General features: G+C 40.6%; 2 non-coding genes across 2 annotated transcripts; both read right to left on the bottom strand.

Annotated features, from left to right (window-relative positions):
* Positions 1–2,147: 2,147 nt before the first annotated feature.
* On the bottom strand, positions 2,148–2,229 carry TRNAL-UAG (transfer RNA leucine (anticodon UAG)). Its single transcript has one exon. It is a non-coding gene; the product is annotated as a tRNA-Leu (tRNA).
* Positions 2,230–11,769: 9,540 nt separating this feature from the next.
* On the bottom strand, positions 11,770–11,851 carry TRNAL-AAG (transfer RNA leucine (anticodon AAG)). The gene has a single exon. It is a non-coding gene; the product is annotated as a tRNA-Leu (tRNA).
* Positions 11,852–12,701: the final 850 nt, after the last annotated feature.

Raw genomic sequence — 12,701 nt, 5'->3', positions numbered from 1 at the left:
CACATATCTGCAGGCTGGACTAAAAACCAAATAAAGCAAAACACCAAAACAGGAAAATCCAAACTTAGCTTGACCAGAAGGTTCTAGGAGCAGGGAGCAGAGGTAACAAGACACACTGGATACATTGATAACCGGCGAGGAAATGCCAGCAAAGCCAGGTTAAATAGGAAACTCCCATATCCTGATGGAACAGGTGGAACCCAGAGACCCAGGAAAGACAAGTCATCCAGTACCATCAGTAACCACCAGAGGGAGCCCAAAAACAGAACTCACAACAGATGTCTTCCTGGAGCAGAACAATATTGTATCATACAATTATTAGGTTCTGTAGAAGGACGTAGATCTGTGGATTTATTATGATGGAATATAGGCTGAACTGGATGGACAAATGTCTTTTTTCGGCCTTACTAACTATGTTACTATGTTACTATGTTACTTCATGGGCCTTTGTTTGTAGGTTCATCGCAGTCCAGTTCTTGTACTCTGCGGTGCTGGTTCCCAATGTTGATGGGCCTTTGTCCTCCATTCCTTCTGCTCTGATCCCACTGCTGCCAACCAGTTTGTGACGGGGTGTACAGCAGAGCAGGAAGGGACAACAGGCCGAGGGATGATCCAATGAGATTTATTAAAGCAGGGAGCATACAACATCAAATATCCATAATGTCCTTCAAGTCCACCAGAAGTCCACAATAAGCCCAAGTAAATAAACAGATCTGGAGGTGCTTTCCAGTAATCCCGCACCCGATAAACGAAACAATAGTCCTTCCACGAGTCCAACAGAACAGATTCGGGGGCACCTCCCGATAATCCTTGTGCCAGCTAACAAAGCAATAGTCCACATGAGTCCAAGGGATGCCAAAACAATCTCACAAACGACGAGATATGTCCTCAGCTCAAGTCTCATCCCGTTCGCTTCCGCAGTCACAGATGGACGTGGGGTCTTGCCTCAGCTAAGAATCCCCACTCCTTCCCCTTTAAGGATCAACTCACATCTGATCTCAAAAATAAGAATGGATTGTCTGAGCTCCTGGGATCCGCCCATGAAGGGGGGTAGGGGTCACACCTTCTATTCAATGGTTGGGTCCACCTGAAGATTCTAGACTGGTCGGCTCCTCTTAGTCTATCAAGTATGTACATATGACTAGCCACCTGCTGTGAGAAAGAATGGCTATTCTTCACTAGTGGTGTTGACAAACCTTAATTACATTATAGCTTAGGGCTGCAAGTATTGGGGGAAGGAGACATATTGTTACAGGTGAACTCCCAGCACAAGAAAATACATAAATTACAGCTAATAGAAACCAGAGAACAGTTACATACATCAAATGGCATATCATTCAAATACAGGACAGGGCAAAAGTACATATCATGACAGACATGTCTCTAAATATTAGGAAAAAAACAATAATTCTATCAACTGTTTTTATCTTAACCAGAAAGAAAACACTTAAGCAAATACAAAAGAAGCTTAAAACACATGTAAGTTTGTATGTTAGTAAAATCTTAAGAGTAAGTTCAAAACAATTTTCAAGCACATATCATACTGGCAGCAGTGGGATGAAAGCACATGCAAATTTTGTCTGTTTTCATAATTATAAGAATAAGATCAAAAGATTTTCAAGAACTCATACTGCTGAGTCATACTCAGCATGATTAAGTAGGCTTCCTTAGAGTAAGTGAAGTACATTTGACAACATTTAAAATTAGTGCATGTTGGAAAAAGGGCATGTCTCTAAACATTAGGAAAAACCAATGATTCTATCAACGGTCTTTATCTTAACTGAAAACCGAAAAATCATACAAATACAAAAGAAGATTAGATCACATGCTAATTTGCATGTTAGCAAAATCATAAGAATAAGTACAAAAACATTTCAAGACCTCATAATACTGGCAGCAGTGGGATTAAAGCATATGCTAATTTTGTATGTTAGCATAGTTATAAGAATAAGATAAAAAGGTTTTAAGGAACTCTTACTACTGGCAGCAGTGGGATTTGAACCTACAGGTCTGTTGTAAAATGGTTAAGTCTCTAAACAATAGGAAAAACCAATGATTCTATCAACTGTCTTTTCCTAAACAGAAATCCACACACTCATGCAAATACAAAATCATAAGAATTAGATCAAAAGGTTCTGAAGACCTACTGGCAGCAGTGGGATTTGAACCCACGCCTCCAAAGAGACTGGAACCTAAATCCAGCGCCTTAAACCACTCGGCCATGCTACCTTTAACAGAATGATTTTTACGATTCCTTATCTTAACTGAAAACCGCAAAATTATACAAATACAAAAGATTAAATCACATGTTAATTTGCATGTTAGCAAAATCATAAGAATAAGTACAAAAACATTTCAAGACCGCATAATACTGGCAGCAGTGGGATTAAAGCATATGCTAATTTTGTATGTTAGCATAATTATAAGAATAAGATAACAAGGTTTAACATAGCATAATGTTCTAGAATAGTCTGTTTAATCGCCGCATACTCACAGTTCCCCCGAGGGTCCATAGCTCTATAGGCTTCAGCAGCTCCACCCTCTAAGAACCCCACAAGATGTCGAACTCGCTCCCTTTCAGGGACTTCCATTAATCAACACTGATGCTCAAAGTCCTGGAAGAAGCCCTAAATGTCGCCTGCAGCCTCATTAAAGGGCTTAAAGTCTTTGTGGGACACTCTGGGGAGTTCCCTCATGGTGGGTGCTGAGGTTACAGTCTGTCTGGAGCTTCTAGCTGCTTCCAAAGCGATCTGCTCCAGCAATGCCATCTCCTGAGCTCTGTGAATGGCCTTCCTCTTATCGTCTATGGTGGCCTCTTCTCCCAGAAATGCCAACTCCTCCTCGTACCACACAACCCACTGACTTTTTTGGGTATTTACCTCCGGCTGCAGTCTTTCCTCCATTTGCTGTGAGGATCCTTCCTCAGTGTCATCTTGCAGGCGAACTCCTTCCAAAGCCTCAATTAGCTGCTCCTTGGAGAGTCCTTTAAAACGGACTCCTACTTCATGGGCCTTTGTTTGTAGGTTCATCGCAGTCCAGCTCTTGTACTCTGCGATGCTGGTTCCCAATGTTGATGGGCCTTTGTCCTCCATTCCTTCTGCTCTGATCCCACTGCTGCCAACCAGTTTGTGACGGGGTGTACAGCAGAGCAGGAAGGGACAACGGGCCGAGGGATGATCCAATGAGATTTATTAAAGCAGGGAGCATACAACATCAAATATATATAATGTCCTTCAAGTCCACCAGAAGTCCACAATAAGCCCAAGTAAATAAACAGATCTGGAGGTGCTTTCCAGTAATCCCGCACCCGATAAACGAAACAATAGTCCTTCCACGAGTCCAACAGAACAGATTCGGGGGCACCTCCAGATAATCCTTGTGCCAGCTAACAAAGCAATAGTCCACATGAGTCCAAGGGATGCCAAAACAATCTCACGAACGACGAGATATGTCCTCAGCTCAAGTCTCATCCCGTTCGCTTCCGCAGTCACAGATGGACGTGGGGTCTTGCCTCAGCTAAGAATCCCCACTCCTTCCCCTTTAAGGATCAACTCACATCTGATCTCAAAAATAAGAATGGATTGTCTGAGCTCCTGGGATCCGCCCATGAAGGGGGGTGGGGGTCACACCTTCTATTCAATGGTTGGGTCCACCTGAAGATTCTAGACTGGTGGGCTCCTCTTAGTCTATCTAGTATGTACATATGACTAGCCACCTGCTGTGAGAAAGAATGGCTATTCTTCACTAGTGGTGTTGACAAACCTTAATTACATTATAGCTTAGGGCTGCAAGTATTGGGGGAAGGAGACATATTGTTACAGGTGAACTCCCTGCACAAGAAAATACATAAATTACAGCTAATAGAAACCAGAGAACAGTTACATACATCAAATGGCATATTATTCAAATACAGGACAGGGCAAAAGTACATATCATGACAGACATGTCTCTAAATATTAGGAAAAAAACAATAATTCTATCAACTGTTTTTATCTTAACCAGAAAGAAAACACTTAAGCAAATACAAAAGAAGATTAAAACACATGTAAGTTTGTATGTTAGTAAAATCATAAGAGTACGTTCAAAACAATTTTCAAGCACATATCATACTGGCAGCAGTGGGATGAAAGCACATGCAAATTTTGTCTGTTTTCATAATTATGAGAATAAGATCAAAAGATTTTCAAGAACTCATACTGCTGAGTCATACTCAGCATGATTAAGTAGGCTTCCTTAGAGTAAGTGAAGTACATTTGACAACATTTAAAATTAGTGCATGTTGGAAAAAGGGCATGTCTCTAAACATTAGGAAAAACCAATGATTCTATGAACGGTCTTTATCTTAACCGAAAACCGAAAAATCATACAAATACAAAAGAAGATTAGATCACATGCTAATTTGCATGTTAGCAAAATCATAAGAATAAGTACAAAAACATTTCAAGACCTCATAATACTGGCAGCAGTGGGATTAAAGCATATGCTAATTTTGTATGTTAGCATAGTTATAAGAATAAGATAAAAAGGTTTTAAGGAACTCTTACTACTGGCAGCAGTGGGATTTGAACCTACAGGTCTGTTGTAAAATGGTTAAGTCTCTAAACAATAGGAAAAAACAATGATTCTATCAACTGTCTTTTCCTAAACAGAAATCCACACACTCATGCAAATACAAAATCATAAGAATTAGATCAAAAGGTTCTGAAGACCTACTGGCAGCAGTAGGATTTGAACCCACGCCTCTGAAGAGACTGGAGCCTTAATCCAGCCCCTTAGACCGCTCGACCATGCTACCTTTAGCAGCATGATTTTTAAGATTCCTTATCTTAACTGAAAACCACAAAATTATACAAATACAAAAGATTAAATCACATGTTAATTTGCATGTTAGCAAAATCATAAGAATAAGTACAAAAACATTTCAAGACCGCATAATACTGGCAGCAGTGGGATTAAAGCATATGCTAATTTTGTATATTAGCGTATGTATAAGAATAAGATAAAAAGGTTTTAAGGAACTCTTACTACTGGCAGCAGTGGGATTTAAACCTACAGGTCTGTTGTAAAATGGTTAAGTCTCTAAACAATAGGAAAAAACAATGATTCTATCAACTGTCTTTTCCTAAACAGAAACCCACACACTCATGCAAATACAAAATCATTTGAAATAGATCAAAATGTTCTGAAGACCTACTGGCCGCAGTGGGATTTGAACCCACGCCTCTGAAGAGACTGGAGCCTTAATCCAGCACCTTAGACCGCTCGGCCATGCTACCCTAATATACTACATAAAAAAAGCTTCCTTAGAGTAAGTTTAGTGAATTTTCCTACAGTTTAACTTCTTCAAGGTGGAAAATGGATAGGTCTCTAAGCAAAAAGGAAAAAGCAATGATTCTATCTACTGTCTTTTGCAAAACAGCAAAGCATGGACTCATACAAATACAAAATAATAAAACACATGCTAATTTTTCTATTAGCAAAATCATAAATATAAGCTAAAAAGTTTCAAAGTAGAAATACACTGGCATTTGAACCCACGCCTCCAAAGAGACTGGAGCCTAAGTTCAGCGCCTTAGACCACTCAGCCATGCTACCTTTAACAGCATGATTTTTACGATTCCTTATCTTAACTGAAAACCGCAAAATTATACAAATACAAAAGATTAAATCACATGTTAATTTGCATGTTAGCAAAATCATAAGAATAAGTACAAAAACATTTCAAGACCGCATAATACTGGCAGCAGTGGGATTAAAGCATATGCTAATTTTGTATGTTAGCATAATTATAAGAATAAGATAACAAGGTTTAACATAGCATAATGTTCTAGAATAGTCTGTTTAATCGCCGCATACTCACAGTTCCCCCGAGGGTCCATAGCTCTATAGGCTTCAGCAGCTCCACCCTCTAAGAACCCCACAAGATGTCACCAACCACACAACTGAAGAACCGATATCAAATCTTTGTAGAGGATGAAGATGGCACACCTAAGAATGAAGCAATACCAGCAAGCAAAAAAGAAAAGGGCACACAGCAACAAGTGACAGCAAAAAGTACAGCCAAGAAGCAACGAAGAGTGGTGGTGGTGGGAGACTCACTACTGAGAGGCACAGAAGCAGCCATCTGCAGACCGGACATAACTGCAAGAGAAGTATGCTGCCTTCCAGGTGCGATGATCAAGGATGTGACCGATAGGATACCAAAGCTCTTCAGCTCCAAGGACGTCCACCCATTTCTTCTGATACATGTTGGCACCAATGACACGGCAAGGAAGGACCTACCGACAATCTGCAAGGACTTTGAAGAGTTGGGGAAGAAAGTAAAGGAACTGGATGCACAGGTAGTTTTTTCTTCTATCCTTCCAGTAGATGGGCATGGCACCAGGAGATGGAACAGGATCCTTGATGCAAACAACTGGCTAAGACGATGGTGCAGACAACAAGGATTCGGATTCCTGGACCACGGTGTCAATTACTTGTACGATGGACTCCTCGCCAGAGACGGACTACACCTCAACAAACCTGGGAAACACACATTCGCCAGAAGACTCGCTACACTCATCAGGAGGGCGTTAAACTAGAAGAAGAGGGGACGGGAAGAAAAACATTAGACTCGAACAAAGACGACCCAGGAAAACATACTCAGAAGGGAGGTAAGAACATTTCTAAAACAATCCACAGTGAGGAGATTGGAACAAAACAAAATCCTCTAAACTGCATGCTCGCAAACGCCAGAAGCCTGACAAACAAGATGGAAGAACTAGAAGCAGAAATATCTACAGGTAACTTTGACATAGTGGGAATAACCGAGACATGGTTAGATGAAAGCTATGACTGGGCAGTTAACTTACAGGGTTACAGTCTGTTTAGAAAGGATCGTAAAAATCGGAGAGGAGGAGGGGTTTGTCTCTATGTAAAGTCTTGTCTAAAGTCCACTTTAAGGGAGGATATTAGCGAAGGGAATGAGGATGTCGAGTCCATATGGGTCGAAATTCATGGAGGGATGAATGGTAACGAAATTCTCATTGGGGTCTGTTACAAACCCCCAAATATAACAGAAACCATGGAAAGTCTACTTCTAAAGCAGATAGATGAAGCTGCAACCCATAATGAGGTCCTGGTTATGGGGGACTTTAACTACCCGGATATTAACTGGGAAACAGAAACCTGTGAAACCCATAAAGGCAACAGGTTTCTGCTAATAACCAAGAAAAATTATCTTTCACAATTGGTGCAGAATCCAACCAGAGGAGCAGCACTTTTAGACCTAATACTATCTAATAGACCTGACAGAATAACAAATCTGCAGGTGGTTGGGCATTTAGGAAATAGCGACCACAATATTGTGCAGTTTCACCTGTCTTTCACTAGGGGGACTTGTCAGGGAGTCACAAAAACATTGAACTTTAGGAAGGCAAAGTTTGAACAGCTTAGAGATGCCCTTAATCTGGTAGACTGGGACAATATCCTCAGAAATGAGAATACAGATAATAAATGGGAAATGTTTAAGAACATCCTAAATAGGCTGTGTAAGCGGTTTATACCTTGTGGGAATAAAAGGACTAGAAATAGGAAAAACCCAATGTGGCTAAACAAAGAAGTAAGGCAGGCAATTAACAGTAAAAAGAAAGCATTTGCACTACTAAAGCAGGATGGCACCACTGAAGCTCTAAAAAACTATAGGGAGAAAAATACTTTATCTAAAAAACTAATTAAAGCTGCCAAAAAGGAAACAGAGAAGCACATTGCTAAGGAGAGTAAAACTAATCCCAAACTGTTCTTCAACTATATCAATAGTAAAAGAATAAAAACTGAAAATGTAGGCCCCTTAAAAAATAGTGAGGAAAGAATGGTTGTAGATGACGAGGAAAAAGCTAACATATTAAACACCTTCTTCTCCACGGTATTCACGGTGGAAAATGAAATGCTAGGTGAAATCCCAAGAAACAATGAAAACCCTATATTAAGAGTCACCAATCTAACCCAAGAAGAGGTGCGAAACCGGCTAAATAAGATTAAAATAGATAAATCTCCAGGTCCGGATGGCATACACCCACGAGTACTAAGAGAACTAAGTAATGTAATAGATAAACCATTATTTCTTATTTTTAGTGACTCTATAGCGACAGGGTCTGTTCCGCAGGACTGGCGCATAGCAAATGTGGTGCCAATATTCAAAAAGGGCTCTAAAAGTGAACCTGGAAATTATAGGCCAGTAAGTCTAACCTCTATTGTTGGTAAAATATTTGAAGGGTTTCTGAGGGATGTTATTCTGGATTATCTCAATGAGAATAACTGTTTAACTCCATATCAGCATGGGTTTATGAGAAATCGCTCCTGTCAAACCAATCTAATCAGTTTTTATGAAGAGGTAAGCTATAGACTGGACCACGGTGAGTCATTGGACGTGGTATATCTCGATTTTTCCAAAGCGTTTGATACCGTGCCGCACAAGAGGTTGGTACACAAAATGAGAATGCTTGGTCTGGGGGAAAATGTGTGTAAATGGGTTAGTAACTGGCTTAGTGATAGAAAGCAGAGGGTGGTTATAAATGGTATAGTCTCTAACTGGGTCGCTGTGACCAGTGGGGTACCGCAGGGGTCAGTATTGGGACCTGTTCTCTTCAACATATTCATTAATGATCTGGTAGAAGGTTTACACAGTAAAATATCGATATTTGCAGATGATACAAAACTATGTAAAGCAGTTAATACAAGAGAAGATAGTATTCTGCTACAGATGGATCTGGATAAGTTGGAAACTTGGGCTGAAAGGTGGCAGATGAGGTTTAACAATGATAAATGTAAGGTTATACACATGGGAAGAGGGAATCAATATCACCATTACACACTGAACGGGAAACCACTGGGTAAATCTGACAGGGAGAAGGACTTGGGGATCCTAGTTAATGATAAACTTACCTGGAGCAGCCAGTGCCAGGCAGCAGCTGCCAAGGCAAACAGGATCATGGGGTGCATTAAAAGAGGTCTGGATACACATGATGAGAGCATTATACTGCCTCTGTACAAATCCCTAGTTAGACCGCACATGGAGTACTGTGTCCAGTTTTGGGCACCGGTGCTCAGGAAGGATATAATGGAACTAGAGAGAGTACAAAGGAGGGCAACAAAATTAATAAAGGGGATGGGAGAACTACAATACCCAGATAGATTAGCGAAATTAGGATTATTTAGTCTAGAAAAAAGACGACTGAGGGGCGATCTAATAACCATGTATAAGTATATAAGGGGACAATACAAATATCTCGCTGAGGATCTGTTTATACCAAGGAAGGTGACGGGCACAAGGGGGCATTCTTTGCGTCTGGAGGAGAGAAGGTTTTTCCACCAACATAGAAGAGGATTCTTTACTGTTAGGGCAGTGAGAATCTGGAATTGCTTGCCTGAGGAGGTGGTGATGGCGAACTCAGTCGAGGGGTTCAAGAGAGGCCTGGATGTCTTCCTGGAGCAGAACAATATTGTATCATACAATTATTAGGTTCTGTAGAAGGACGTAGATCTGGGGATTTATTATGATGGAATATAGGCTGAACTGGATGGACAAATGTCTTTTTTCGGCCTTACTAACTATGTTACTATGTTACTATGTTACTATGTCGAACTCGCTCCCTTTCCGGGACTTCCATTAATCAACACTGATGCTCAAAGTCCTGGAAGAAGCCCTCAATGTCGCCTGCAGCCTCATTAAAGGGCTTAAAGTCTTTGTGGGACACTCTGGGGAGTTCCCTCATGGTGGGTGCTGAGGTTACAGTCTGTCTGGAGCTTCTAGCTGCTTCCAAAGCGATCTGCTCCAGCAATGCCATCTCCTGAGCTCTGTGAATGGCCTTCCTCTTATCGTCTATGGTGGCCTCTTCTCCCAGAAATGCCAACTCCTCCTCGTACCACACAACCCACTGACTTTTTTGGGTATTTACCTCCGGCTGCAGTCTTTCCTCCATTTGCTGTGAGGATCCTTCCTCAGTGTCATCTTGCAGGCGAACTCCTTCCAAAGCCTCAATTAGCTGCTCCTTGGAGAGTCCTTTAAAACGGACTCCTACTTCATGGGCCTTTGTTTGTAGGTTCATCGCAGTCCAGCTCTTGTACTCTGCGGTGCTGGTTCCCAATGTTGATGGGCCTTTGTCCTCCATTCCTTCTGCTCTGATCCCACTGCTGCCAACCAGTTTGTGACGGGGTGTACAGCAGAGCAGGAAGGGACAACAGGCCGAGGGATGATCCAATGAGATTTATTAAAACAGGGAGCATACAACATCAAATATCCATAATGTCCTTCAAGTCCACCAGAAGTCCACAATAAGCCCAAGGAAATAAACAGATCTGGAGGTGCTTTCCAGTAATCCCGCACCCGATAAACGAAACAATAGTCCTTCCACGAGTCCAACAGAACAGATTCGGGGGCACCTCCAGATAATCCTTGTGCCAGCTAACAAAGCAATAGTCCACATGAGTCCAAGGGATCCCAAAACAATCTCACGAACGACGAGATATGTCCTCAGCTCAAGTCTCATCCCGTACGTTTCCGCAGTCACAGATGGACGTGGGGTCTTGCCTCAGCTAAGAATCCCCACTCCTTCCCCTTTAAGGATCAACTCACATCTGATCTCAAAAATAAGAATGGATTATCTGAGCTCCTGGGATCCGCCCATGAAGGGGGGTAGGGGTCACACCTTCTATTCAATGGTTGGGTCCACCTGAAGATTCTAGACTGGTCGGCTCCTCTAAGTCTATCTAGTATGTACATATGACTAGCCACCTGCTGTGAGAAAGAATGGCTATTCTTCACTAGTGGTGTTGACAAACCTTAATTACATTATAGCTTAGGGCTGAAAGTATTGGGGGAAGGAGACATATTGTTACAGGTGAACTCCCAGCACAAGAAAATACATAAATTACAGCTAATAGAAACCAGAGAACAGTTACATACATCAAATGGCATATTATTCAAATACAGGACAGGGCAAAAGTACATATCATGACAGACATGTCTCTAAATATTAGGAAAAAAACAATAATTCTATCAACTGTTTTTATCTTAACCAGAAAGAAAACACTTAAGCAAATACAAAAGAAGATTAAAACACATGTAAGTTTGTATGTTAGTAAAATCATAAGAATAAGTTCAAAACAATTTTCAAGCACATATCATACTGGCAGCAGTGGGATGAAAGCACATGCAAATTTTGTCTGTTTTCATAATTATAAGAATAAGATCAAAAGATTTTCAAGAACTCATACTGCTGAGTCATACTCAGCATGATTAAGTAGGCTTCCTTAGAGTAAGTGAAGTACATTTGACAACATTTAAAATTAGTGCATGTTGGAAAAAGGGCATGTCTCTAAACATTAGGAAAAACCAATGATTCTATCAACGGTCTTTATCTTAACCGAAAACCGAAAAATCATACAAATACAAAAGAAGATTAGATCACATGCTAATTTGCATGTTAGCAAAATCATAAGAATAAGTACAAAAACATTTCAAGACCTCATAATACTGGCAGCAGTGGGATTAAAGCATATGCTAATTTTGTATGTTAGCATAGTTATAAGAATAAGATAAAAAGGTTTTAAGGAACTCTTACTACTGGCAGCAGTGGGATTTGAACCTACAGGTCTGTTGTAAAATGGTTAAGTCTCTAAACAATAGGAAAAAACAATGATTCTATCAACTGTCTTTTCCTAAACAGAAACCCACACACTCATGCAAATACAAAATCATTTGAATTAGATCAAAATGTTCTGAAGACCTACTGGCAGCAGTGGGATTTGAACCCACGCCTCTGAAGAGACTGGAGCCTTAATCCAGCGCCTTAGACCACTCGGCCATGCTACCTTAATATACTACATGAAAAAAGCTTCCTTAGAGTAAGTTTAGTGAATTTTCCTACATTTTAACTTCTTGAAGGTGGAAAATGGATAGGTCTCTAAGCAAAAAGGAAAAAGGAATTATTCTATCTACTGTCTTTTGCAAAACAGCAAAGCATGCACTCATACAAATACAAAATAATAAAACACATGCTAATTTTTCTATTAGCAAAATCATAAATATAAGCTAAGAAGTTTCAAAGTCATAATACACGGGCAGCAGTGGGATTTAAACCCACGCCTCCAAAGAGACTGGAGCCTAAATCCAGCGCCTTAGACCACTCGGCTATGCTACCTTTAACAGCATGATTTTTACGATTCCTTATCTTAACTGAAAACCGCAAAATTATACAAATACAAAAGATTAAATCACATGTTAATTTGCATGTTAGCAAAATCATAAGAATAAGTACAAAAACATTTCAAGACCGCATAATACTGGCAGCAGTGGGATTAAAGCATATGCTAATTTTGTATGTTAGCATAATTATAAGAATAAGATAACAAGGTTTAACATAGCATAATGTTCTAGAATAGTCTGTTTAATCGCCGCATACTCACAGTTCCCCCGATGGTCCATAGCTCTATAGGCTTCAGCAGCTCCACCCTCTAAGAGCCCCACAAGATGTCGAATTCGCTCTCTTTCCGGGACTTCCATTAATCAACACTGATGCTCAAAGTCCTGGAAGAAGCCCTCAATGTCGCCTGCAGCCTCATTAAAGGGCTTAAAGTCTTTGTGGGACACTCTGGGGAGTTCCCTCATGGTGGGTGCTGAGGTTACAGTCTGTCTGGAGCTTCTAGCTGCTTCCAAAGCGATC

Source organism: Ranitomeya imitator, chromosome 4 (genome assembly GCF_032444005.1).
Source record: "Ranitomeya imitator isolate aRanImi1 chromosome 4, aRanImi1.pri, whole genome shotgun sequence".
NCBI lineage: Eukaryota > Metazoa > Chordata > Amphibia > Anura > Dendrobatidae > Ranitomeya > Ranitomeya imitator.
The sequence above is the reverse complement of the archived record's forward strand: the minus strand, read 5'-3'. Positions and strand labels throughout refer to the sequence as shown.